Source organism: Chiloscyllium plagiosum, unplaced genomic scaffold (assembly GCF_037043375.1).
Source record: "Chiloscyllium plagiosum isolate Xiang-an unplaced genomic scaffold, Cpla_swu_hap1 HiC_scaffold_1, whole genome shotgun sequence".
Lineage (NCBI taxonomy): Eukaryota > Metazoa > Chordata > Chondrichthyes > Orectolobiformes > Hemiscylliidae > Chiloscyllium > Chiloscyllium plagiosum.
This window is the reverse complement of record NW_028270139.1, coordinates 66,464,260-66,490,205: the sequence shown is the minus strand read 5'-3', so window position 1 is coordinate 66,490,205 and position 25,946 is coordinate 66,464,260. Positions and strand designations below refer to the sequence as shown.

At 44.4% G+C, this 25,946-nt stretch overlaps 1 protein-coding gene and 1 long non-coding RNA gene across 2 annotated transcripts in view; one reads left to right on the top strand and one right to left on the bottom strand.

The window, feature by feature from the left end:
- Nucleotides 1-244: 244 nt before the first annotated feature.
- Nucleotides 245-14,250, bottom strand: LOC148152135 (uncharacterized). Its single transcript, XR_015758107.1, has 3 exons — nucleotides 14,059-14,250; nucleotides 12,030-12,257; nucleotides 245-2,331 (listed from the first exon to the last, which is right to left on the bottom strand). It is a non-coding gene; the product is annotated as an uncharacterized LOC148152135 (long non-coding RNA).
- An 8,083-nt stretch (nucleotides 14,251-22,333) lies between these two features.
- rbm47 (RNA binding motif protein 47) overlaps nucleotides 22,334-25,946 on the top strand; it is a 264,038-nt gene continuing 260,425 nt past the window's right edge. Inside the window, exon 1 of the mRNA XM_043692551.2 lies at nucleotides 22,334-22,468. The gene's annotated coding sequence lies outside the window, so the exon portion shown is untranslated. The remainder of the gene's footprint in view (nucleotides 22,469-25,946) is intronic.

Here is a 25,946-nt window from a genome sequence, read left to right as displayed (position 1 = left end):
ATGGAGAGATGATAACTGATGAAGAAGTTGAAGATGGTTGGGTCTAGGACATTACCCTGAGGAGCTCCTGCAGTTATGTCCTGAAGTAGAGATGACTGATCTCCAATCCTTACAGTTAACTTCCTTCTAATGTTGCAAGACAATGTATCTATTGTTTCCCAAGCTATGCAATCGGATTGTCTTTAGCAAGAATTTCAACTTCATGGTTTACTATTTTAATAGCAGAAGACATGCTGCATCCACCTCTAATGATGACATCATTGCTTTTAGATTGAAATAAGCAAAAGAGGATTCAAATGGAATGAGAATGTTTTAATGAGATGTCTTGATTCTGAACATCTATAGTTAATAAGGATTTAATATTTAAGCTCTTTTAATTAGTAAAAGATGGTATCTCCAACTTACACATAGCTTCCCAAATGCATCTACTTTCATAATTTATGAAATGTCTTTGAAATGTATGATTAAGAATGAATTTGATTAAATAAAAGTTTGATTGGAGTATGGTAATTAAATATTAGAGTGGCTTATTGATTGTCTCAAGGATACCTTATCCTGAATATTCCTCTAACCACAAGTTACATAACTTTGAAATGGTATCATTATATAAATTTCAAAGTTGGAACCTCAAGTTGGAATCATGTTTCACTGCTTGGTGGGTACACATATTATATGCTGTGTAAGACTTACAGCGTTGTCCTCATTGAGTTACTGACTATAACATGATTCTGCAGGTGGCAGTTATTTTGAAATACATCAACTAACTGACCATTATGTAGTTATGAGCCTTTCCAAGAGTCCAAGCCAGATTAAATACTGATATCCATCCATACAGCTTCCACCAGAGGTCACTGTTTAGCAATAAGAAGCTTACCTGATTTAACTCTTTCTAAACCCATGACACTCACTCATCATTGGACAATCATGCTGCCACCACAAGCCTGAGATCTCAAACTCAATGCATGCCAGAAGCCACCTGGTCTGCTTAATTTGAAGAATTTTCATCTTCACCGCATGATTTTAATGCAATGGAAAATGAATGGATTCTACAAAGGACGGTCAGTTTCCCATGCCTGATTGCCATTGAGAATTAAGATAATGTTGAGTTGTCTTCTTGAACAACTGCTGGTGTTTCCAGAATTTTGATCTAGTGACAGTGAAATAATGGATAGTGTAACCTGAAGGGGAACTTGCAGCTTGTGGTGTCTGCTGTTCTGAAGAAGAGTTACTGGACCTGAAACATTAACTCTGATTTCTCTCCCCAGATACTGCCAGACCGGCTGAGATTTTCAAGCAATTTCTGTTTTTGTTTCAGATTTCCAGCATCCAGAGCTCTATTTTCTTTGCCTGCTGTTCTTGTTGTCCTAAGGGGTATTGGTTGCAGTGGTGACAATCAGAGAGTTACTCATGTCTCTATCTCAAGAGCATCAGGGAGTCTGTGTTTTATTTAATATCAAACATATGTGTTTGATATTAAATAAAATTAAAATTCAATCATGATCGTAAAATTGGAGGCTTGTCCAAAGCACTATATACAGATGTAGTGGGCACATGACTGATCCCAGACTCCCTGATGCTCTTGAGATAGAGACATGAGTAACACTTTGATTGTCACCACTGCAACCAATACCCCTTAGGACAACAAGAAATAATTAAAAGTTGTGGTTGAATGAGAAACTTAGTGAGAAGAGAATAATACAGGGAAATTTGATGACTGGAGAAATAAGTAATCCCTGTACCTGAACTTTGTTCACAATTGCAACATAGGAATGAGTTGCATCAACAAGCAGTCAGTGTGCCTAAGCAATGTAAGATAAGTTTCTATTGGTTACAGAGTGGAACATTAATGACGCAAAGAACATGAATCACCCTAATTCTCGAGCTAAAACTACATGTTGAAGTGATTACTTAGATCACTGATTTTGTGCTATTTGAAATAGTGCTGAGACATACCAGCAAACACTTACACATTGAGAAAAACAACTCAGCTGGTATCGCCATCTGATGAAGGACCAGCGCTCTGAAAGCTTGTGATTTTAAATCAAACTATTGGACCATGATCTGGTGTCGTATGACTTCTGATTTTGTCCATCCCAGTCCAACACCAGCATCTCCACATCCCATCTTTTTACTCTTAGTGCTTTTTCTTCACATTGTCTTCCATTCTCTTCTGAAGATGCTGAATCCAGCTGAAGTTCAGTTTCATAGGTGCAAAAGACATCTGCTGTTGCAGCCACATGTCATTTATGAGTCATGCCTGACTTTAAAGGTCTGATTTTTTTCAATGGATGCTCTTAGTGGTGATCACTAATGGAAACTCCTAAGAAGTGCCTATTTAAAAAAAGTAGGATCTTAACACTCAAACTTTAATTCTTTCAGCTTGCAATAAAATCTGAGACAGTAGTGGTACTTTCTTTTCCATCCTTTGCTGAGGAATACTAATTACAACATTAACACAACTCAGCACAGAGTGAAGAAACCTTCCAGTCCTCACAGGTCTTTAATATACCGGCAATTCATTCACCCACTACTGTAGATCCCCCACTAATTTAGATCCGCCACTAATGTATATGTTATCCATGAATATATATCACTGTTAAGTAATTATTTTTGGATCTGAATTGGCTACACTATTAAGGAAACTCAATTCAAACATACAAAGAAAGGTGTGAATAGATACGTATTTTATTTTCAGATGTAATCCCCTCAAAATGCATTGTAGTAGATTTCATATGTTTCAGTTGTTTATGTTGTTTCTTGCAATGGTTAATCAGAGGTGAATGCTAGCAGCATTTGAACTGGCTTGATTTTAGCCCTTCCATAAATGGGTGTTAAACAACTCAACCTAACATGGATCATTTTGAACTAAACAATGAAAAATGCTTTGTAAGTGCATTTCTGATCCTCTATTATGGCAATAACTTGTCGCATATTAACTTTTGGCAGTCTAATTGTTCAACTGATTGTCCTGCAACGGAAAAAAATACTTAAATTCGTATCAATGAATATCGGTTTAACAGCAAATGCTAGGAAACAATTTTTATCATAAAACTTTTGTCAGAAATAAAACTTACATTGCTTAATAAAGCTGATTAGGACCACTATAAAGAATGGAAAAGATCTTTTGGAATTTAAAGTTCAGTTTTGATAGTAAAGGAAGTTATTGCATATTTAGAAATTCTGATTGGAAAATCAAATCTATTCTTTGTTCCCAAGAAAAATAGTTATTGCTCAATGTTTATTTCCTTCCCCTCCCTCTTTCTGTTTTAATTTCCCTGTTCCCCCTCACTCCTGAATAGCGTGAAGTCTTTCATTTATGCTGCACCTGTCATGACCTCAGAGCATTTCAAAGTTCTTTAAGCCAATAAAGGACTTTTGCACTATAGTGACTGCTGTAATGTTGAAATGTAGTAGCCAATGTACAAACAAATTGCCATAAAGAAACAATGTTAAAGACCATATAACCTGCTGTAGTGATGTTATTTGAAAGATAAATACTGGTCTTGACACCAATGGTAAACTCGCCCATTTTTCTTTGAAATAGTTTCATACAAACTTTTTATGTGCATCTGAGAGATCTTTAATGTGCATCTTTAATGTCCCATCTGAAGGACAGCTCCTTTGAGAGTGGTGCAATCCATCAAACCTGCACTGGCATGTCAACCAAGACTTTTGTTCTTATGGGCTGAATTGTTTTACTCAGGGGTAAGTCGGGGAAGGCAGACCATGGGTATTGTACCATTGCCATGGTGCCCAATTTTATGCCTTCCTCCACTGCTAACACACACTGGTGAGAATGCAAAATTCCTACCCATGTTTCTGGAGTGGGACTTGAGTGGATCTTTGAATTCATAGCACTACCAGCTGAGCCATGGCTTATTGTAGTTCTACCAAAACCTTGTACAGATGGCCATTTATGATATGGGAAAGTACCTCAAGTCTACAGGTTATTCACCTGCAGATGGCAGCACCTATATTCCAAGCCTTTTTGTCATTCAACATTTAGTTATGCAATGACACAGGCCACTGGTTCCCCAACTAATTCAGTACAGCTCAAGGAAGTAATCTGAGTAGTTCCTCATCTGCATCATGTTGTGTATATTGTGCATGACATTTACAACTGAAGTATCCAAGAAGCTTGATTTTTTTTTACTTTTTAAAGTAAGTCTCTCTGCCTTATATTTTTTTTGTTCTGGCGATCCTACTGGTCAAGTAGACAAACTGCTCTCTGAACGAGGTAAAAACAATGACTGCAGATGCTGGAAACCAGTTTCTGGATTAGTGGTGCTGGAAGAGCACAGCAGTTCAGGCAGCATCCAAGGAGCAGCGAAATCGACGTTTCGGGCAAAAGCCCTTCATCAGGAATAAAGGCAGAGAGCCTGAAGCGGGGAGAGATAAGCTAGAGGAGGGTGGGGGTGGGGAGAAAGTAGCATAGAGTACAATGGGTAAGTGGGGGAGGGGATGAAGGTGATAGGTCAGGGAGGAGAGGGTGGAGTGGATAGGTGGAAAAGGAGATAGGCAGGTAGGACAAGTCCAGACAAGTCATGGGGACAGTGCTGAGCTGGAAGTTTGGAACTAGAGTGAGGTGGGGGAAGGGGAAATGAGGAAACTGTTGAAGTCCACATTGATGCCCTGGAGTTGAAGTGTTCCGAGGCGGAAGATGAGGCGTTCTTCCTCCAGGCGTCTGGTGGTGAGGGAGCGGCGGTGAAGGAGGCCCAGGACCTCCATGTCCTCAGCAGAGTGGGAAGGGGAGTTGAAATGTTGATGGATGTGGAAGGCTCCTTTAGGGCCTTGGATAGAGGTGAGGGAGGAGGTGTGGGCGCAGGTTTTACAGTTCCTACCGTGGCAGGGGAAGGTGCCAGGATGGAAGGGTGGGTTGTAGGGGGGCGTAGACCTGACCAGGTAGTCACGGAGGGAACGGTCTTTGCAGAAGGCGGAAAGGGGTGGAGAGGGAAATATATCCCTGGTGGTGGGGTCTGTTTGGAGGTGGCGGAAATGTCGGCGGATGATTTGGTTTATGCGAAGGTTGGTAGGGTGGAAGGTGAGCACCAGGGGCGTTCAGTTCTTGTTACGGTTGGAGGGGTGGGGTCTGAGGGCGGAGGTGCGGGATGTAGACGAGATGCGTTGGAGGGCATCTTTAAAAACGTGGGAAGGGAAATTGTGGTCTCTAAAGAAGGAGGCCATCTGGTGTGTTCTGTGGTGGAACTGGTCCTCCTGGGAGCAGATATGGTGGAGGCGGAGGAATTGGGAATATGGGATGGCATTTGTGCAAGAGGTAGGGTGGGAAGAGGTGTAATCCAGGTAGCTGTGGGAGTCGGTGGGTTTGTAAAAAATGTCAGTGTCAACTCGGTCGTCATTAATGGAGATGGAGAGGTCCAGGAAGGGGACGGAGGTGTCAGAAATGGTCCAGGTAAATTTAAGGTCAGGGTGGAATGTGTTGGTGAAGTTGATGAATTGCTCAACCTCTTCGCGGGAGCACGAGGTGGCGCCAATGCAGTCATCAATGTAGCGGAGGAAGAGGTGGGGAGTGGTGCTGGTGTAATTACGGAAGATCGACTGTTCTACGTAGCCAACAAAGAGACAGGCATAGCTGGGGCCCATACATGTGCCCATGGCTACCCCTTTGGTCTGGAGGAAGTGGGAGGATTCGACAGAGAAATTGTTAAGGGTGAGGACCAGTTCGGCCAAACAAATGAGAGTGTCCGTGGAAGGGTACTGTTGGGGACGTCGGGAGAGGTAAAAATGGAGGGCTTGGAGGCCCTGGTCATGGCGGATGGTGGTGTAGAGGGATTGGATATCCATGGTGAAGATGAGGCGTTGGGGGCCGGGGAAACGGAAGTCTTGGAGGAGGTGGAGGGTGTGGGTGGTGTCTCGAACGTATGTGGGGAGTTCCTGGACTAGGGGGGATAGGACAGTATCGAGGTAGGTAGAAATGAGTTCAGTGGGGCAGGAGCATGCTGAGACAATGGGTCGGCCAGGGTGGTCAGGCTTGTGGATCTTGGGAAGGAGGGCAGTGCGGGGTTCCCGGACTATGAGGTTAGAAGCTGTGGGTGGGAGATCTCCTGAGGTGATGAAGTTCTGTATGGTCTGAGAGATGATGTTTTGGTGATGGGGGTGGGGTCATGGTCGAGGGGGCGGTAGGAAGAGGTGTCCTCGAGTTGGCGTTTGGCTTCAGCGTTGTAGAGGTCAGTGCACCAGACTACCACTGCGCCCCCTTTATCCGCTGGCTTGATGGTGAGGTCGGGATACCACCAATAATCTTTGAAAAGTGTTGGCCTTCTTGTTTATATTGTATTTACAGAACAGAGTCAGGTATTTCTGAATAACAGGTCCATGCTATGACTAAACTCTGTATGAGCCTCCTCACATCCTCTGACATATCCTTCTATTTTTTTTCCCCTTCATGTGTTTATCCAGCTTCCTCTTAACTGCATCTATGCTGATCACCTCAATTGCTATTTATATGTTCAGCAGTCTGAGATATTTTCTAAAATAAAATCTTCCTCATCTTGGTCTTAAATCGGTGACCTCTTAACCTGAGATTGTGCCTCTGGTCTTAGATTCTCCCACAAGGGAAAATAACCCCTCTGCATCCACCCTGTCAACCCCCTAAGAAACTTATTTGTTTCAATAAGGTCACCTCTCATTCTTCTAAACTTCAATCAGCACAAGCCCAATCTGCTCAACTCTTGTGATAAGAAAATCCCTCCATATTCAGAATCAACCTGGTGAACATTCTTTGGACTGCCTCCAACGCCAATATATCTTCCCACAGATAAAGAACCCAAAATGGTTCACAATACTCCAGGTGTAGTCTGACTAGTACCTGAATAGTTTTAGCAAGATTTCCCTATTTTTATAGGCCATTCCCTTTGAAATAAAGGCCAACATCCCATTTGCCTTCTCTAATATCTGATGAACTTGAATGCTAATGTTTTGTGATTCATGCGAGGGAACTCCCCAGACCTTTTGTTCTGCAGCTTTTGCAGTCTTTTTTTTCATTTAAATAATCAACTCCTCTATACATTCTGAAAAAGTGCAATGTAGTGATTGTAACCAGGTCAGCCAGGTGGACATCATAGAATATGAGTTCCCTGATTGGGGCTGTTAACCTGGTCCAATCAGGGAGCCCTAGCTGACAGAGACAAACAGTAGTGTCAGAGCTTCTGTTCACTCTGAGAGCCGGCTCTGAGGAAACTGGATCAGTGTCAGGTACTGTGCACGTGTAAATAAAGGGTAACTTGGTGATAGGATATCAGCCTCTAAAGAGTCATTTCAGTGGCGACGAAAGTGGGATTAATGATGTAACCATGCAACGTGTCTACTAGCTGAAGCCCAACTGGACTTCAAACTGGCACTGCAATTGGCTTTATCATTAGAAAATATGGCAAGTGGAGCATATGAGTTACAGGAGAAAGTGAGGACTGCAGATGCTGGAGATCAGAGCTGAAAATGTGTTGCTGGAAAAGCGCAGCAGGTCAGGCAGCATCTAAGGAACAGGAGAATCGACGTTTTGGGCATAAGCCCTTCTTCAGGAATGAGGAAAGTGTGTCCAGCAGGCTTAGCTGTTCCTTAGATGCTGCCTGATCTGCTGCGCTTTTCCAGCAACACATTTTCAGCATATGAGTTACAGGGTAGGCCAATGGATGTGGACACCGTCAACAGTCCAACTGAGCTTGGGGGACACCACTTGAGTGAAAGCAGTTGCGTAGCCTCACTCAGGATATATCCTGAACAGCAGGATTGTAGATTAGCCCATGGCAAAATCCCAAAACAAAGCTAAGCTTTGGCCAAATGGGTTACATTTTCTTCAGGATCTGGGCTGGCATGCCATTATAGTTTCTGCCAGTATGTGAACTGAGACAGCAAAAGAATCCCATTGGGCTGAATTGAGAAACAGAACTCATAGGCCGGTATCCAAGAGAGTGCACACCCAGGAAAGTCCACCTACATCTGGTTTGGAGCAGTTAAATTGCTTAGCAATATCCAAACCAGAACCAATCAAAATAAACGTCTGGTTAAATGGTCACCTGGTTCTAACGGAGGTTGTTACTGGCACGGCTATATTAGTGATTGCAGAATCACTCTTGAACAAAATTCAGCCTGGACTCCAGCCCTTAGATTCATGTAAGACCTTGGCTAGATTGAAAACGTATATCAGGGAATGTTTACAGATTAAGAGTACAACTTCAGTTCTGGTCTCATACAAGAAGCAGCTGATTCAGTTACCACTGATGGTAATTAAAGGTTAGGCCCAAGCCTGATGGGGTTAAATTGGTTGAGAAAGATTCACCTTGATTGGCTCCACATTTTCTTGATTAGTAAATGGCTGCCTGAGTGAAGTCCTAATTAAATACCCAGACATTTTTTCAGAAAGCTCTAGGGGCTATCAAAGGAGCCAAGCCCATCTTGTTTGTTGATCAGGAAGTAATTCCATGATTCTGCAAGGCCTGCCAAGTATTATTTGGCTTATGGGCAAAAGTAGAGGCAGAATTCAGAGGCTGGAAAGCAAAGCAATCACCAAACCAGTCTAGTTTCGTACTGTGGTAGTTTGGTAATTTTCCACTTTGCTGGGGAGGTGCCAGTGCTGTAGCAGTACAGGAACAGCTTGGCTAGGAGTGTGGTAGAGGATGGGAATAATTATGAACCCTTTTCCTCCAGTGAATTGTTTACCATCCAGCAACATTCACAGGAGGATGGGGCAGGGCTGACCAGCTGGAATCCATCCTCTCACATTTTATGTGCTCTCTGCTAATTGATACATGGCTCAGGTAACAATCAAAAAATGTGGTGCTGGAAAAACACAGCAGGCCAGACAGCATCCAAGGAGAAGGCATAAGCCCTTCTTCAGGATTGAAGCTGATGTGCCAAGCAGCTGAGATAAAAGGTAGGGAGGAGGGAATTTGGGGGAGGGGTGCTGGGAATACGATAGGTGGAAGGAGGTGAGGGTGAGGATGATAGGCCGGAGAAGGAGTGGGGGCGGAGAGGTCAGAAAGAAGATTGCAGGTCAAGAGGGCGGTGCTAAATCCGGGGGTTGGGACTGCGATAAGGTGGGAGGAGGGGAAATGAGGAAGCTGGAGAAGTTTACATTCATCCCATGTGGTTGGAAGGTTCCTAGGCGGAAGATGAGGTGCTCTTCCTCCAGGCGTCGTGTGGTCAGGGTCTGGCGATGGAGGAGGCCAAGGACCTGCATGGTGTTCAGCCATGGGGCAGTTGGGTTGGTTGCTGCGGGTTTCCCAGAGGTGTTCCCTGGAACCTTCCACAAGTAGGCGGCCTGTGTCCCCAATGTAGAGGAGACCACATCGGGTGCAGTGGATACAGTAAATGATGTGTGTGGAGGTGCAGGTGAATTTGCAACAGATATGGAAGGATCGATTGGGGCCTTGGAGGGAGGTAAGGGGGGAGGTGTGGGCGCAAGTTTTGCACTTCTTGCGGTTGCAGGGGAAGGTGCTGGTAGTGGAGGTTGGGTCGGTGGAGGGTGTGGACCTGACGAGGGAGTCGCGGAGGGAGTGGTCTCTCCGGAACGTTGATAGGGGTGGGGGAAAGAAATAGATCCCTGGTGCTGAGGTCTGTTTGGAAGTGGCGGAAATGACGAAGGATGATATGATGCATCTGGAGGTTGGTGGGGTGGACGGTGAGGACCAGTGGGGTTCTGTCCTGGTGGCGATTGGAGGGCCAGGGTTCAAGGGCAGAGGAGCGGGAAGTGGAGGAGGTGCGATGGAGAGCATTGTCGACCACGTCAGAGGGGAAATTGCGGTCTTTGAAGAAGGAGGCCATTTGGGTTGTTCGGTATTGGAATTGGTCCTCCTGGGAGCAGATGCGGCGGATGCGAAGGAATTGGGAATATGGGATGGCATTTTTACAGGGGGCAGAGTGGGAGGAGGTGTAATCTAGGTAGGTGTGGGAGTCGGTCGCTTTATAGTAAGTGACCGTGTTGAGTCGGTCGCCTGAGATAGAAATGGAGAGCTGAAAATGTGTTGCTGGAAAAGCGCAGCAGGTCAGGCAGCATCCAAGGAACAGGAGAATCGACGTTTCGGGCATAAGCCCTTCTTCTACTTTCTCTCATAGAAATGGAGAGGTCTAGGAAAGGGAGGGAGGAGTCTGAGATTGTCCAGGTAAATTTGAGGTCGGGGTGGAAGGTGTTAGTAAAGTGAATGAACTGTTCAACCTCCTCGTGGGAGCACGAGGTAGCGCCAATACAATCATCGATGTAGCAGAGGAAAAGGTGGGGGTTGGTGCCAGTGTAGCTGCGGAAGATGGACTGTTCCACATATCCGAAGAAGAGACAGGCATAGCTGGGGCCCATGCGGGTGTCCATGGCTACTCCTTTGGTTTGGAGGAAGTGGGAGGATTGGAAGGAGAAGTTGTTAAGAGTGAGGACCAGTTCAGTCAGTCGAAGGAGGGTGTCAGTGGAAGGGTACTGGTTGGGTCAGCAGGAGAGGAAGAAGCGGAGGGTTTAGAGGCCTTCGTGATGGGGGATGGAAGTGTAAAGGGACTGGATGTCCATGGTAAAGATAAGGCGTTGGGGACCGGGGAAGTGAAAATCATGGAGGAGGTGGAGGGTGTGGCTGGTGTCCCGAACGTAGGTGGGGAGTTCTTGGACTAAGGGGGACAGGACCGTGTCGAGGTATGCAGAGATGAGTTCGGTGGGGCAGGAGCAGGCTGAGACGATGGGTCGGCCGGGGCAGTCAGGTTTGTGGATTTTGGGCAGGAGGTAGAAACGGGCGGTGCGGGGTTGTGGGACTATGAGTTTGGAGGTGGCGGATGGGAGATCTCCTGAGGTGATGAGGTTATGGATAGTCTGGGAGATGATGGTTTGGTGGTGGGAGGTGGGGTCATGGTCGAGGGGGCAGTAGGAGGAGTTGTCCGCAAGTTGGCGTCTAGCTTCAGCGGTGTAAAGATCGGTGCGCCAAACTACTACCGCGCCTCCCTTGTCTGCTGGTTTGATGGTGAGGTTGGGGTTGGAGCAGAGGGAGTGGAGGGCTGAGTGTTGTGAGGGTGAGAGGTTGGAGTCGGTGAGAGGGGTGGACAGGTTGAGGCGGTCAATGTCGCGGCGGCAGTTAGATATGAAGAGATCGCAGGCGGGTAAGAGGCCAGCACGGGGTGTCCAGGTGGATGGGGTGTGTTGGAGGCGGGAGAAGGGGTCATCAGAGGCTGGGCGAGAGCCTTGGTTGAAGAAGTAGGCGCGGAGGCGAAGGTGGCGGAAGAAATGCTCAATGTCTAGTTGCGTGTCGAACTCACTGATTCAGGAGCGTAGGGGGATGAAGGTGAGGCTTCTGCTAAGGTCTCATCCTTCGTCATTTCCGCCACCTCCAAACAGACCCCACCACCAGGGATATATTTCCCTCCCCTCCCCTATCAACGTTCCGGAGAGACCACTCTCTCCGCGACTCCCTCATCAGGTCCACACCCCCACCAACCCAACCTCCACTCCCGGCACCTTCCCCTGCAACCGCAAGAAGTGCAAAACTTGCGCCCACACCTCCCCCCTCACCTCCCTCCAAGGCACCAATGGATTCTTCCATATCTGTTGCAAGTTCACCTGCACCTTCACACATATCATTTACTGTATCCACTGCACTTGATGTGGTCTCCTCTACATTGGGGACACAGGCCGCCTACTTGCGGAACGTTTCAGGGAACACTTCTGGAACACCCGCACCAACCAACCCAACTGCCCCATGGCTGAACACTTTAACTCCCCCTCTCACTCCGCCAAGGACATGTAGGTCCTTGGCCTCCTCCATCGCCAGACCCTGACCACACGACGCCTGGAGGAAGAGCGCCTCATCTTCCGCCTAGGAACCCTTCAACCACATGGGATAAATGTAGATTTCTCCAGCTTCCTTATTTCCCCTCACCCCACCTTATCTCAGTCCCACCCCCCGGATTCAGCACCGCCCTCTTGACCTGCAATCTTCTTCCTGACCTCTCCGCCCCCACCCCCTCTCCAGCCTATCACCCTCACCCTCACCACCTTCCACCTATCGTATTCCCAGCGCCCGTCCCCCAAATTCCCTTCCCCCTACCTTTTATCTCAGCCCGCTTGGCACACCAACCTCATTCCTGAAGAAGGGCTTATGCCCGAAACGCGATTCTCCTGCTCCTCGGATGCTGTCTGGCCTGCTGTGTTTTTCCAGCACCACATTTTCAACTCTGCTCTCCAGCATCTGCAGTCCTCACTTTTTCTCAGGTAACAATCAGGAGGCTCTTATCCAAGAGATTTCGCTGACCAGTCTAATGTCTATCCTTGCATGCTGTCCAAACAGAAAGGCACCATAAGGATATACAATGTCATTGGTACTTACATGGACAATGGTAACTGGAGTCTCTCTGTCCAACCCTGAACAGATGCCCCAACCCCAGCACCAAGTAAGCAAGATAGCTTTCTGGATTCAAGCTCTTGGCTGCACAGAACGGTGTCTATGTCCCTCACTGTACTATCCCCTACTGTCAGTCCATTCCTCTTGCTTTCCCTGCATGAATGGTTTCCTGTACCACATTGTAGTGGTCAATTTTTTTCATCCACCTTGCACCCTTCACTCTCTCATCCAAACAAGAAGAAGGAACCCAAAACTTCGGCAAATTATAAAGGCAGATGTTCCCATATTCTTGCCTTCCGGGTTCCCTTGACTTCCTCTCAGTTACTCCCTCCTTTCCCTGACCATTGACCAAAAAAGAAGACCCCATCATAAGGGGAAAAGATATATTACAAAACAGATGGGCAGAAAGAGTGAAAAGGTCTGAGTATTGTTATAAAAAGTGAGGGAAAGACAGTAATTTGAATGCATGGTAACCAATCTGTTCAGGTGCATTCCTCAAGGTTAACTATTAATGAATTCACACTGACAGAACGGGAACAAGATACAGAAAGTGATGAAACACTGCACCCTGAATCTGTACTGTATATCCCAATCAAACCTTGAATTTACCCTGTCACCTTCATTGTCACCACTTCAACACGTACCTCTGGCTTTCCTGCTGAGCCTGAACTCTCCCACCTCCTTATTGGCAATGAGACCCCACATTCTCCTGCAGACCCACCCTCCCCACACTCTCCGAAGCAATCAACACATAGATTCCCAGGATTGTATTGACTTCAGACCACTGATTGTATTGAGTTCAACCAACAGCCCTTAGACATGGCTGACCAGAGCCTTGACCACTATCTTTGCAGCTCCCCAGTCAGAATTATGTGATTGCCCTGATTGCTTGTGATGCCCAACAGGCCTAACCATCAACTACTCCCTGGACTGTGCTCAGATATATCCCCAAACATGACCAGTGCAAGCATACAAATGACCATCGCCAAGCCCCCGGACTGTGTGCAGACTGTGCCCTTGACTGATGGGACCAGGCCCCTGAGGGACAACAGTCCCCTTCCTTTGTTGTACTGAGGACTAGCTCCCAATCACTTCCATTTTTTTGAAAAAGTCCAATGTATTTGCCACGCTGGCAATTGGCATATGCTGCGGGTTTCTGATTGACATCTTGGTGTGCCTCCACATCACAACCCACAATGGACAGATGACTCCTGTCAAGTAGCCTGTCTGTATGTCTACATGAAAAAGTATGTCAAGATGGCAGTGCTAAAAGCCTTTAGGGTCTGCCTGAAGTGGCAGTGTGCTACCAGGCACAGAAGCTACATGCATGCAGATGATACTAAGTGAGTGAGCTTGATGAGAGCCATGAAACAGCCCTAAAATACAGTCTGATCCAACCTGTGAGCTGGCACCCTGCACTGCACATAATGTGTCCTTCAGCAGCCTTTCAGTGCTAAATGGCAGTGCATCTGTGACGCAGGTCTCTCGGTGTACACTTCCTATACCTACTGCAAGTGGAATTGGATAGGTGCCATAACTTGAGAAGTTGAAAAGTATCGGATGACAAAGTCCATAGGTGAGGTTTGTGCACAGTTAATAAGGTCGTTAATAATCGGTAATCCCCCTTCATGATCAACTCACTGCTCTCTAGCGAGAATTTCATGTTTATGCTTGGAATTTAGTTACAGATGGAGTGTGCAGTCCATGACATTGAGATAGGCCTCACTGGACTTACCTGCATGATTCTTTCACATTTCTCTTCAAAGCCAGGTCACTCCGGTACTTTTAAGATTCCAAACATAGAGTTAGATAGCAGACAATATAAATCAGAAACAAAAACAGAATTTGCTGGAAAAGCTCAGCAGGTCTGCTGGCATCTGTAAAGAAAAATCCGAGTTAACATTTTGGGTCCAGTGACCCTTCCTCAGGGTGGCTTTTGATCAACTGTTGCACCTGGAAAGTGTAGTTTACATCCTGGTAGATTGGCCTGAGAGATCTTGTGGTGCTTGTCTTTTACCAGGAGCTGATTGATGTCTGAAATACAGCCACTTCACCTTGGATCTTCCCACTGCCAGGAGTTGTGGTTATCCTTCAGCGATCTGCTACTCAGGAATGCACACCTCCATCATCGTAGATTCAAGTGGCCAGTGGAGGAGAGGGTTGAGGCCCCGGAGGTGACCAGAGCCAGGGAGGTGCTAGGTGGGAGAGGCCTTGTCTGGATATTGCCACAGGAATTGGCAAGCTTAGGCAGCAGTGGGCATTCAGATTGTGGGTGATGCCATCTGTTACTAGCTCGGGACACTAGTTAGAGGATGTTCATGTATGCGGTGGGATCCTGTCTGTGCATATCCATTCTCGGGTCTAAATTCCAATCTCCCTCAGGACCCTGCAACCTGAGTTACCTCATGGAAATGCCCTTTGTTTCATTCCGCCTGGCACCAAAATCCTTTTTGTGTGGGTTCCTGCTGCAAACCATCCACTTCTACCTCTTCATCCGCTGCCTGGATTCATGGATGGGGTTGCTAAGCTGAAGTTCTCCCATTTTCCACCGGGGTTCTGGGGTAGAGGGTATTGCACGTGGCAATCATAACCATAAATTGTAGTGATTCACAGACTCCCAGCCGAACTGTTTATTTTGTGGATTCCATGGGCCATGCATATATTGGTGTGGGGAACTGCACCCTCTTTTAGTTACTTGAAAAATCTTTTGCTGTGCTTCTGGTTGCACTTCCACCCCTCACTCCTGATCTTTGGGCATCCAAAGATGCAGACAGATGTTGGCAAGTTGGAAGATCTCCTTGTGGGTTTGCTCCTATTAACTGCTCCTGATAGTGGAATGTGGAGGGGGTCATCTCTACCAACCCTCTGCCTCTCTTCTACAGCTACGTTTGTGGCTGGGTATCCTTGGAGAGGGAGCACGTGGTGTTTACCAATGCTATCGCTGCCATTAGAGAGGTGTGCACTGCAGGGAGTGTGTTATCTCTCCTTTCAACTACAGTTTGATTTAGCCATTCATCTTTCCCTTCCCCAACCTCATCTTTGACACTCTGAATTGCCCTTAATGGGCTTCACATGCAAAATAATCAATTGGAGAACATGGGTGATTAATTGGTGGTGATTGAGAGGTGACAAAATACTACGGGTGATTTGGTGATGGGAGAAAAGAACATTCAGTTGTGTGTTGGAGCACTGCTGTATATCAAAATAGGAAACAAAAGGAAGTAGACGAAGGAAAAATAAAAATAAATACATTTGGGCAAAGGGCTCTTGTGGTGTAGTGGTAGTTCAAGCCTTATCTGCTCCAGATGTGTGTACTAGTATTTCTGAACGGCTTGATGAGGAAATATCTGGTTTAAGTGAGGAGAAACTGCTCAGCAGGATTGGTAATGAGAGGACATAGATTTTAAAATGAATAGCAAAATAAGCATGGGAGGAGATAAGGCAATTATTTGTCAGACAAATAGCAATAATGTTGTTGGACTCGTAGTCTCAAAAGTGACCTGATTGTCTGGGGGACATGGGTTTAAATCCCACCACAGCAACTGTTGGGATTTCACTTCCCCTTCTGTTTCTGTGCATAATTGGTCAGCATCATCTGACTGTTAATTGGTGGTTTGAAAACTGCGTTGTTTTCACCAAGTCAGCATTCATTGTCACACACTTCCTGGCTGTCATTGACTCTTGACAAGAGATTACCCTCAATACTGTGCTAAACCTACTGGTGTCAAATGACTCACAAATAAGAACCGTAAGAAATAGTAACGTGAGTCAGCTGTTCAGCCCTTTGAGCCTGCTCTGCCATTCAATAGGATCATGACTAATCTGACATTCCTCAAGTTCACTTTCCTGCTTTTTCTCCATAAAACTTTATTCTCCCCTCCTGTTCAAGAACCCAGCTGTCTCAGCCTTAAATATACACAAGGACTCTGTCCCTATAGCTCTCATTGACAAGGAGTTCCAAAGACTCACAACCCCCTGAGAGAAGAAATTCCTCCTCATCTCAGATGGCACCCCTTAATTCCGGTAATATGTCCTCTGTTCCTAAACTCTCGCATGTGGGCAAATATTTCCCTGTCAAGCCTTTTAAGAATCCTGTATGTTTCAATAAGATCACCTCTAATTTGTCTAATCTCTCATGAGTGGAGTCCCAACCTGTTTAACCTTTGCTCAAAAGACAATCACTTCATACCTAGTGGACCTTCTTTGAACTGCCTCCAATGAAGTACTATCTTTCCTTAAAAAAGGGGGACTGAAACTGCTCATTGTTCTCCAGATGTGGTCTCACCAGCACCTTGGACAGTTGCAGTCAGCTTTCCCTACTCTTATACTCTAACCCTCTTGAAATAAGGGCTAATATTCCATTAGCCTTTCTGTCTACCTGCTTCACTTGTGTGCTAGCTTTTTGTGTTTCATGCACAAGCGCCCCTGAGCCCCTTTGTGATATAGTACTTTGCAGTTTTTCTCCATTTAAATAATACTCTGTTCTTTGTTCACATTTCACATTTTTCTCATATCATACTGCATTTGCCAAATGTTTGCCCACTTACTAACCTATCAATATCTGTCTTTCAACTGTTTGTATCCCTCTCACAATTTGCTTTCCACCTATTTTTGTGTCTTCTGTAAATTTGGCTCACTCACTTCATTTTTCCAAGTCATTAAAAATATTGTAAACAGTTATAGTCACAGCACTAACCCCTGTGGAACACTGCTGGTCACAGGTCGCCAATCTGAAAGGAATTCCATATCCCCATTCCAATTCTTTATCCATGCCAATATACCACCTTCAACGCCAGAACTCTTATCTTATGCCTTGACCCTTTGTGAGGTATCTTGTTAAAAACCTTCTGGAATTCCAACTACAACACATTCTACCAGTTGCCCTCTGTCCATTCAGATTGAGCTTTCCTCAAAAAATGTTAGTCCAATACACTTTCCCTTTCATGAAGCCATGCTGATTTTATTTATTTAGATTCTGATATTCTAAATGTGTAGCTGTTACTTAATAATTGATTCAAACACTTTTCCAACTATGGATGTTAGATTAATCAGACTATAGTTACGCACGTTTGGCCTTCCTTTTTAAATAGAGGTGTCACAGAGGCAGTAGTCCAGTCCTCCAGTATTTCTGCACAATCAAGAATTTTCGGAAAATTGCTATCAATCCATCCACTCTGTAGCTAGAATGCAAGCCATCAGGACGAGTGCACTTACCTGCCATTAAGCCCATTAGTTTGTTTAATACTACTTCTCTAGGATGGTGATGGTACTAATTTCTTTCCATATTCCTTAGTATTAATGAAAGGCTCAAACTATCTTCCAATGTAACCACTAATACCTATCTATCCAATTCCTCTGCCATTTCCTTGTTTCCCATAACCATCTCCCCAGATTCATTTTCTAACGGACCTATGTTCACTTTGATCGCTCTTTTACTTTTTATTTATTTAAAGAAGTTCCTGTTGTCAGATATTTTTGCTCTTCTCTCATATGCCCGCGTAAATTATTTCATCTCTTTCTTATCTTTTTAATCCTCATTTCTGAATTTATCTCAGTCTTCGGGGCGTTAACTGATTTTTGCCTCCTTATATGACTTTTCTTTCAACTTTATGTTCTCATTAATTTCCTTGGTTAGCGATTGATCATTCTTAGAATCTTTCCTCATTGCTGGGACATATTGTTGCCGTGAGTTAGGCATTATCTCCTTAAATGTCTACCACTGCTTGTTTGTTGGATTTCCTGCTAAAGTATCGGCCTAGTTCATGTAAGTTAACTCTATCCTCATTTCATTATAATTCCCTTTATTTATGTTAGACACAGATGTTCCCAACCAAACTCAAGGAGTAAGTATCACCAACAATCTGTCCTGGTCCATCCACATCAATGTTATGGTCAAGAAAGCACACACCAATGTCTCTACTTCCTCAGAAGACTGAGGAAATTTGGCATATCCACAGTGACTCTTAGAATTTTATAAACTACTGCTACCAATGCTCTTTTTCCCCTTCTCTTTTTTACCTCCACCCAAATGGCTGGCAATAAATTGTGTCGTTTACCAATTGATAGGATGTGGAATCCTGCAAGAGTTTGTTTTGGGTTTCAGCTTTTTCACAGTTTATATCAATGACTTACATGAGGGAAGCAACAGAATGGTAACCAAGTGTGCAAAGGACACAAAGGCATGGCGGAAAGTATACTGTGAAAAGGACTGAAAGGGGACGCTAGATTAGAGTGGTGCTGGAAAAGCACAGCAGTTCAGGCAGCATCCGAGGATCAGGAAAATCAACGTTTCGGCAAAAGCCCTTCATCAGGAATAGAGGCAGAGTGCCTGCAGGGTGGAGAGGATGGTGGGGGTGGGGAGAAAGTAGCATAGAGTACAATAGGTGAACGGGGGTGGGGATGGAGGTGATAGGTCAGGGAGGAGGGTGGGGGAAGGTAGCAAAGAGTACACTGGGTGAATGGAGGTGGGATGAAGGTTTAGGTCAGAGAGGAGGGTGGAGTGGAGAGGTGGAAAGGCCCCCAATGCCTCATCTTCACCATGGATATCCAATCCCTCTACACCTCCATCTGCCGTGACCAGAGCCTCCAAGCCCTTCATTTCTTCCTCTCCCGACATCCCCAACAGTACCCTTCCACCGATACTCTCATTCGTTTGGCTGAACTGGTCCTCACCCTTAACAATTTCTCCTTTGAATCCTCCCACTTCCTCCAAACCAAAGGGGTAGCCATGGGCACCCATATGGGCCCCAGCTATGCCTGTCTCTTTGTTGGCTATGTAGAACAGTCCATCTTCTGCAGTTACACCGGCACCACACCCCACCACTTCCTCCGCTACATTGATGACTGCATTGGCGCCACCTTGTGCTCCCGTGAGGAGGTTGAGGAATTCATCAACTTCACCAACACATTCCACCCTGACCTTAAATTTACTTGGACTATCTCTGACACCTCCCTCCCCTTCCTGGACCTCTGCATCTCCATTTATGATGATCGACTTGACACTGACATTTTTTACAAACCCACCCACTCCCACAGCTACCTGCATTACACCTCTTCCCACCCCACCTCCTGCAAAAAATGCCATCCCATATTCCCAATTCCTCCACCTCCGCCGTATCTGCTCCCAGGAGGACCGGTTTCACCACAGAACACACCAGATGGCCTCCTTCTTTAGAGACCGTAATTTCGCTTCCCACATGGTTAAAGATGCCCTCCAACACATCTCGTCCACATCCCACACCTCCGCCCTCAGACCCCACCCCTCCAACCGTAACAAGGACAGAACGCCCCTGGTGCTCACCTTCCACCCTACCAACCATCACATAAACCAAATCATCCGCCGACATTTCCGCCACCTCCAAATGGACCCCACCACCAGGGATATATTTCCCTCCCCACCCCTTTCCGCCTTCCGCAAAGACCGTTCCCTCCGTGACTACCTGGTCAGGTCCACGCCTCCTCAACAACCCACCCTTCCGTCATTGCACCTTCCCCTGCCACCGCAGGAACTGTAAAACCTGTGTCCACACCTCCTCCCTCACCTCCATCCAAGGTCCTAAAGGAGCCTTCCATATCCATCAAAGTTTTACCTGCACATCAACCAATATCATTTATTGTATCTGTTGCTCCCGATGGAGTCTCCTCTACATTGGGGAGACTGGACACCTCCTAGCAGAGCGGTTTAGGGAACATCTCCGGGACACCCGCACCAATCAACCACACTGCCCTGTGGCCCAACATTTCAACTCCCTCTCCCACTCAGCTGAGGACATGGTCACCGCTGCTCCCTCAGCAGCCGACACCTGGAGGAACACTTCCGCCTCGGAACACTTCAACCCCAGGGCATCAATGTGGATTTCACCAGTTTCCTCATTTCCCCTTCCCCCACCTCACCCCAGTTCCAAACTTCCAGCTCAGCACTGTCCCCATGACTTGTCCTACCGCCTATCTTCCTTTCCATCTATCCACTCCACCCTCCTCTCTGCCCTATCACCTTCATCCCCACCCCCATTCACCCCAGTGTACTCTTTGCTACCTTCCCCCACCCCCCTCCCTGACCTATCACCTCCATCCCCACCCCCATTCACCTATTGTACTCTATGCTACTTTCTCCCCACCCCCACCCTCCTCTCATTTATCTCTCCACCCTGCAGGCTCTCTGCCTCTATTCCTGATGAAGGACTTTTGCCCAAAACGTCGATTTTCCTGCTCCTCGGATGCTGCCGGAACTGCTGTGCTTTTCCAGCACCACTCTAATCTAGAATCTGGTTTCCAGCGTCTGCAGTCATTGTTTTTACCTGAACGGGGATGCTGACAGAGATAGGTGAATGAATGGTCAAAATCTGACAGATGGTGAATGTGGGAAAGTTTTAATATATTCATTTCAGTGGTAAGAACAAAAAGAAAGCAACATTTAATGGAGAATGCCTGCAGAATTCTAAGATGCAGCATGACCTAGGTATTCCAGTGCCTAAATCACAAAATGTATGCGAGTAGACAAAGTAATTAATGGATAATTAAAGCTAATGGAATGCTATCCTATATATTAGAGAAATTGAACAAAAAAGCAAGGATAATATGCCTTGATTAAACAGAGCATTGCTAAATTCACATCTCAGTAAGGTATGATTAGTCTCGATAGCATGCAATTCAATACTTTTCACTTTACCTCCGTACATGTGACAATAGTAAATCAAATTACTTTTGATCTCCTTATTTAAGGAAGGCATTTGAAGGCAAGTCAGAGAATGTTTACTGAGGAGAAAAAGTTATTTCCACTGAAGTTTGGTAGAGTTTTGGGATGACTTGATTGAAATATATAACATCCTGAATGGTTTTGTAGAAGTGTTTGTGGGAGAGATGTTTCCTCTTTTAAATAGTCCAGAACTATGGGGAACTATTTAAAAATTAAGGATCATCATTTTAGGACATAATTGAAGGAGTTTTATTTTCTCTTAGGGAGTTCTGTGACTTTGAAACACTGTACCTCAGAAGGTGAGGTCATTTAATATTTTTAAAGTGGAAGTTGATAGATTGCTGTTAGGTAAGGGACTCAATGGTTATTTATGCAGATAGAAATGTGGAATGTAAAATACAAACAAATCAACCATAATAATATTGAATGGTGGAGCGGGCTTAAGAGGTCAAAGGGCCCACTTCTGCTCTAATTTGTATGCTTGCATGAGATAGCAGAAATATAAAGGGCAATATTAATACCAGGTTAATTCCAACTTTTTTTTAAAAAGAGCATTAAAACCACATGGAGTAAGACATGAGGATGCAGGTTGACATTTGATTGCTGCAGTACTTTCATTTCTGGAACTTGCTGGATTATTGATTAATTTTCGAGAATCATAGACATGCAAAAGCATAAAGGAGGCCATTTGGCCCATCGTGCCTGTGCTGGCTCTCTGAAAAAGTAATTCACCTCGTGCTACTCCCTTGTCTTTTCGCTACAACTAACAGTATTTTAGATAATAATCTAATTCTCCTTTGAATCTGCTTCCTCCTTGGAGAAAGGTTGGGCATTGGCATATTTATAATCGGCGTACAAGTTACTCTGCAGCACAGGGACTTTAATGTGAGCCTTCACTTTAACTACAGCAACTTGTCCTTCCAGTTTGTAACATGCCCACACAGAAACTGATAACCAGAAACAAAGGACTCACGCACTCCTGTGTGGGCGTGGCTGATGCGATATTTACAGGTTCACCATCGAAGATCCTGAGAATACGTGTGGGACAAAGTTCCTGTTAAGAGTTTATGCTGCCCCCAGTGCAGGGCGCGGCCAGGCTGGTCTGGCTGGGGGCTTGCTTTATCCAGGCGGTCAGTCATGGTTTCTCAGAGTGACCAGTCTCACCGCTGATGTTACCACATTTATATATAAACTCAATCACCCAAATTGTGCCTTTTGTTTCTTGTTTCGATCTGCAAACGTCATTGCCAGATGGAAGTAGGTTATTGAAATTCAGAAAGCCACTTGTTTTGGGGAAGTGCATTGTATCATGCAGCACATATCTACGGCACGTAGCAACAGTGTTTTTTTTAATCTTTACAGCATTGGGTCCTGATTTGAGTTCTTTCCCATGTTATGCCGACTTAATAACTCCAGTTCATTTCGTTGCTCGAACTGCCTTTTCCAGATGGTAAGGTGTTTTACATAACCACATTCAAAACTTAGCGAGGCTTTTCTTATGGGACGGGGAGGGCTTCTCCGCCCATTACATGTTTACACGTAGGCAGTGGATCTAAAACAATGTTTGGCAATTTCAACGCCTTTATTTTTTTTATTAATTAAATAATTGCTTTGATTATTTTACAATTGGCGCTTCCCAATTCACTGAGATTGCGATGGACTTCCGCGTTTGCGGGACTGGTTTGATTCCAACGCCATCGTGCAACGTTACAATTTGCTTCTAACTTATTTTGGAAAGGTGTATTGCCAATGTGTGGGACCCCCCTCCACCGCTCACCCACGCTGCTTCTTGGGTGAGAGATAGCAGCTACAGGTCTTACAGTTTATGTGAACTGACTCGTGTTAGAGCTCGTACCAGCCTCAACTCCAGTATCCGGCAGGGTCACTGAGTTTAGAACTGTACATCCGCCACCTCCATAGAATATTCAAAAAATGCTTTTGTTTCGTCTTTGATCCGGCCAGTGATTGAATATACTCTCCTGTAAATACTAAAATGGTCTGGTAGTTGATCACAGTTTCTGAATCATGCAGGGCTCTTTAATAAAGTGTAGAGACTAATAATTTTTGATTTTAAGAATTTCGTTCTTAAATAATTGCCGTTATATTTAGCTTGTCGGTAAGTGACTATGGTCGTTAAAATACGTTAAAAAGCCAGGTATAATATTGCACTGTGTTTCCACTGTATTGTTTTGCCATTCAGATTAATGAGATGTTGAGTGTTAGTAAATTGAAGGGTGCTGGTGGTGACACGTTGAAATCACCATGGCACAGATAATCGTTCATAAACAGCTTGCCCTGATCTGAACAGGGTTCTTATAATGTTTCCTTCATTGTTTACTTCGATTGAGATCAAAAGCCCCAGAAGGGGCACGTGATTGGATGCGATCTATTCGTAACACTTTTCACACTCGTCCATTGACAATAATCTAGGCAGAGATTCTGAGACAGGACAGCTGTGTGTATATACATACGCTACCTGTTGTAGCAACGAAATGTAACTGATATGGCTTCGTGCCCACAGGCGCGCAGAATGTTTCTGACATTGATTTTAAAAGCCCAAATAGGAATTAAATTCTGCTGCTTTTTTTTTTGTATTGGTATGGCATTATTTTAAGTAATGAAGAGAGTGAATGATCTAAGGAAACTAAACCAACAGAACTTCTCAACGCCGTCAAATTTAGAGTTGATGATGGGCTAGACTCACCAAGGTGCAATTAAAAATAGAGGATAGAAGCAATTGTATATGCGTCATTCCACAGTACACAGAGCTCAACAATAATCTGAAGTTGAAATGTTGCAGCTTTGTAGCTATCACAGCCCAGGAGCATCGCTCCCAAAGCTAGTGTGCTTCCAATTAAACCTATTGGACTATAACCTGGTGTGTGATTTTTAACTATGTAATTCCTAGGCGTTGCTGGTGAGGTCCAGGGAGTGGTGTTATGTAAAGCTGGTCTAGCCTTCACCTTTGCATAATTCCAAGCCAATGTAATGTTACAATTCATGTGAGAAGGTGGAAAGATAGAGTGGCTGTGACTTAACTAAGGACAAGTATCAGAAAGAGGAATGCAGCTGTGGTAGTTCAAAGAGCTCGGCCGTCTGGTGTGCTGTCGGATGATTGAGCAGCCTCCCTTCCATCTTACAGAAGATCTCGGGTCTGTGTCCTATACAAACTTCTGCAAACCCAGATTGAGACCGTACAATATTTCCCATCGTCTATTGTGTTGGAAAAGGGTTTAGGCAAATAGTGAGGATAACTTGAATATCTCATTTAATTAAGCTGTTGAGTAACACAGTTATTTGAAGCCAAGAATACTGTGGACTGCTTACCATAACTGGAGAATAGTTTGCAGTGGTCATTGAGGTGCAATGGGGTTTCAAAACGGTGGGTTAGATTTTTGTATTGAGAAAACACTAATAAGCATGTATAGAGGAAAAGATCTGTTATATTCCATTATAAATGATGGCAATATGCATAAATAAGCACTGATATTTCACTTTACTCATTAAGTATTTGATTGAAAACAATTGGGCCATTTTATCAAGTGTAAAACACAGGCATGGGAGTGTGAATTGCAACTGTTTTGCTCTTGCTAAAAGTTTCATTTTCATTAGAAAAAATATTTCAACTTGATTCTGATTGGTAATCATACACTTGATATCAGAATTATTGTGCTGGGTGTTCTTTTGATCTGTTGTTTGGTGGGATTAGAAAAGTCCAAAATAATTATTATAGAGATCAAAAGGAAGTATTAATATCTCTCAATATAGACATAGTTACATAGAAAGTACATTTTAATGTATTCTTTGCAAAGCTCAGGGGATTTTATTGCCTGTACTATTTCCAAGTAAATGTGTAACTTATGACTTGCTGTGTGCATTTCTAACTAAAAGCCAGAAAAGTTCAGAAGGATGAGAAATATGTTGTGGATAGATCCAAGGTTCAAATTTGTACACTGTCATTAGCTTTGTTACATTGTTTTCAATGTTTCGCAAAAGTCACAAGTTAGTTCATTATTTTCAGAATGCACTATTTTGTTAAAGAACAGTGCGTCTTGGACAGTGAGTAAAGATGTACTTATTGAATGGGTAATTATTTTTCCAAAAACATATGTGCTTGACTTCAAGATAATGTGCAGATTTTTAAAAATCTACATGATAGAACCAATGGTGGAAAGTGCAACATAAGTTTGATTGAATATATACCTATATCTCTTTATTATACGTTAGTTGTGCTGCTGCGCATTGTTAACATTTTGCCCTTATTTTAAATATTTTGATTTACTGAGTCAGAATGAATACAGAAATGGTTAACTTATTGAAAATCCATCATCATGTTCACTGTTACCTGCTGACACCTACACCTACCTAAGTTGTTTCAGAGAGGGAGGACAACAGAGGCACATTTCTTTGCAGTTTTCTTTGCTGTTGGTGTGCACTGTTATCAAGGAGTCAATGTGCTCCTATTCGAGCTGTTAAATTTGGAAATCAAATGTATAATTCTTGGCTCTGAGTCAGAAAGTTATGGACTCAAGTCCAACTTCAAGCTTGAACACAAAAATCTAGGCTAACACCCACGATAGTACAGTAGTGAAAGAATGTTGACAATGCCACTTGTTGGTTAAAATGTTAAACCAAGACCCCATCTGCCCTTTCGGGGTAGATATTAAAAGATCTATGACACTAGTTTAGGGGAGAACAGGAAGTTATCTCCAGATTCTTGGACAATGTTTATCCTTAAATCAACATCACAAGAAGAAATCATCTGATCATTATCACATAGCATGGGATTTTATTAGAGCCATTTATTGTAGCTCTTTGAGAAAATAACAAGCAAGATAGGTAAATTGGACCTGTAGATGTTAAGTACTTAGATTTCTAAAAGGTATTTGATAAGATATCACATGAAAGCTAGACAAAATAAGTGCTCA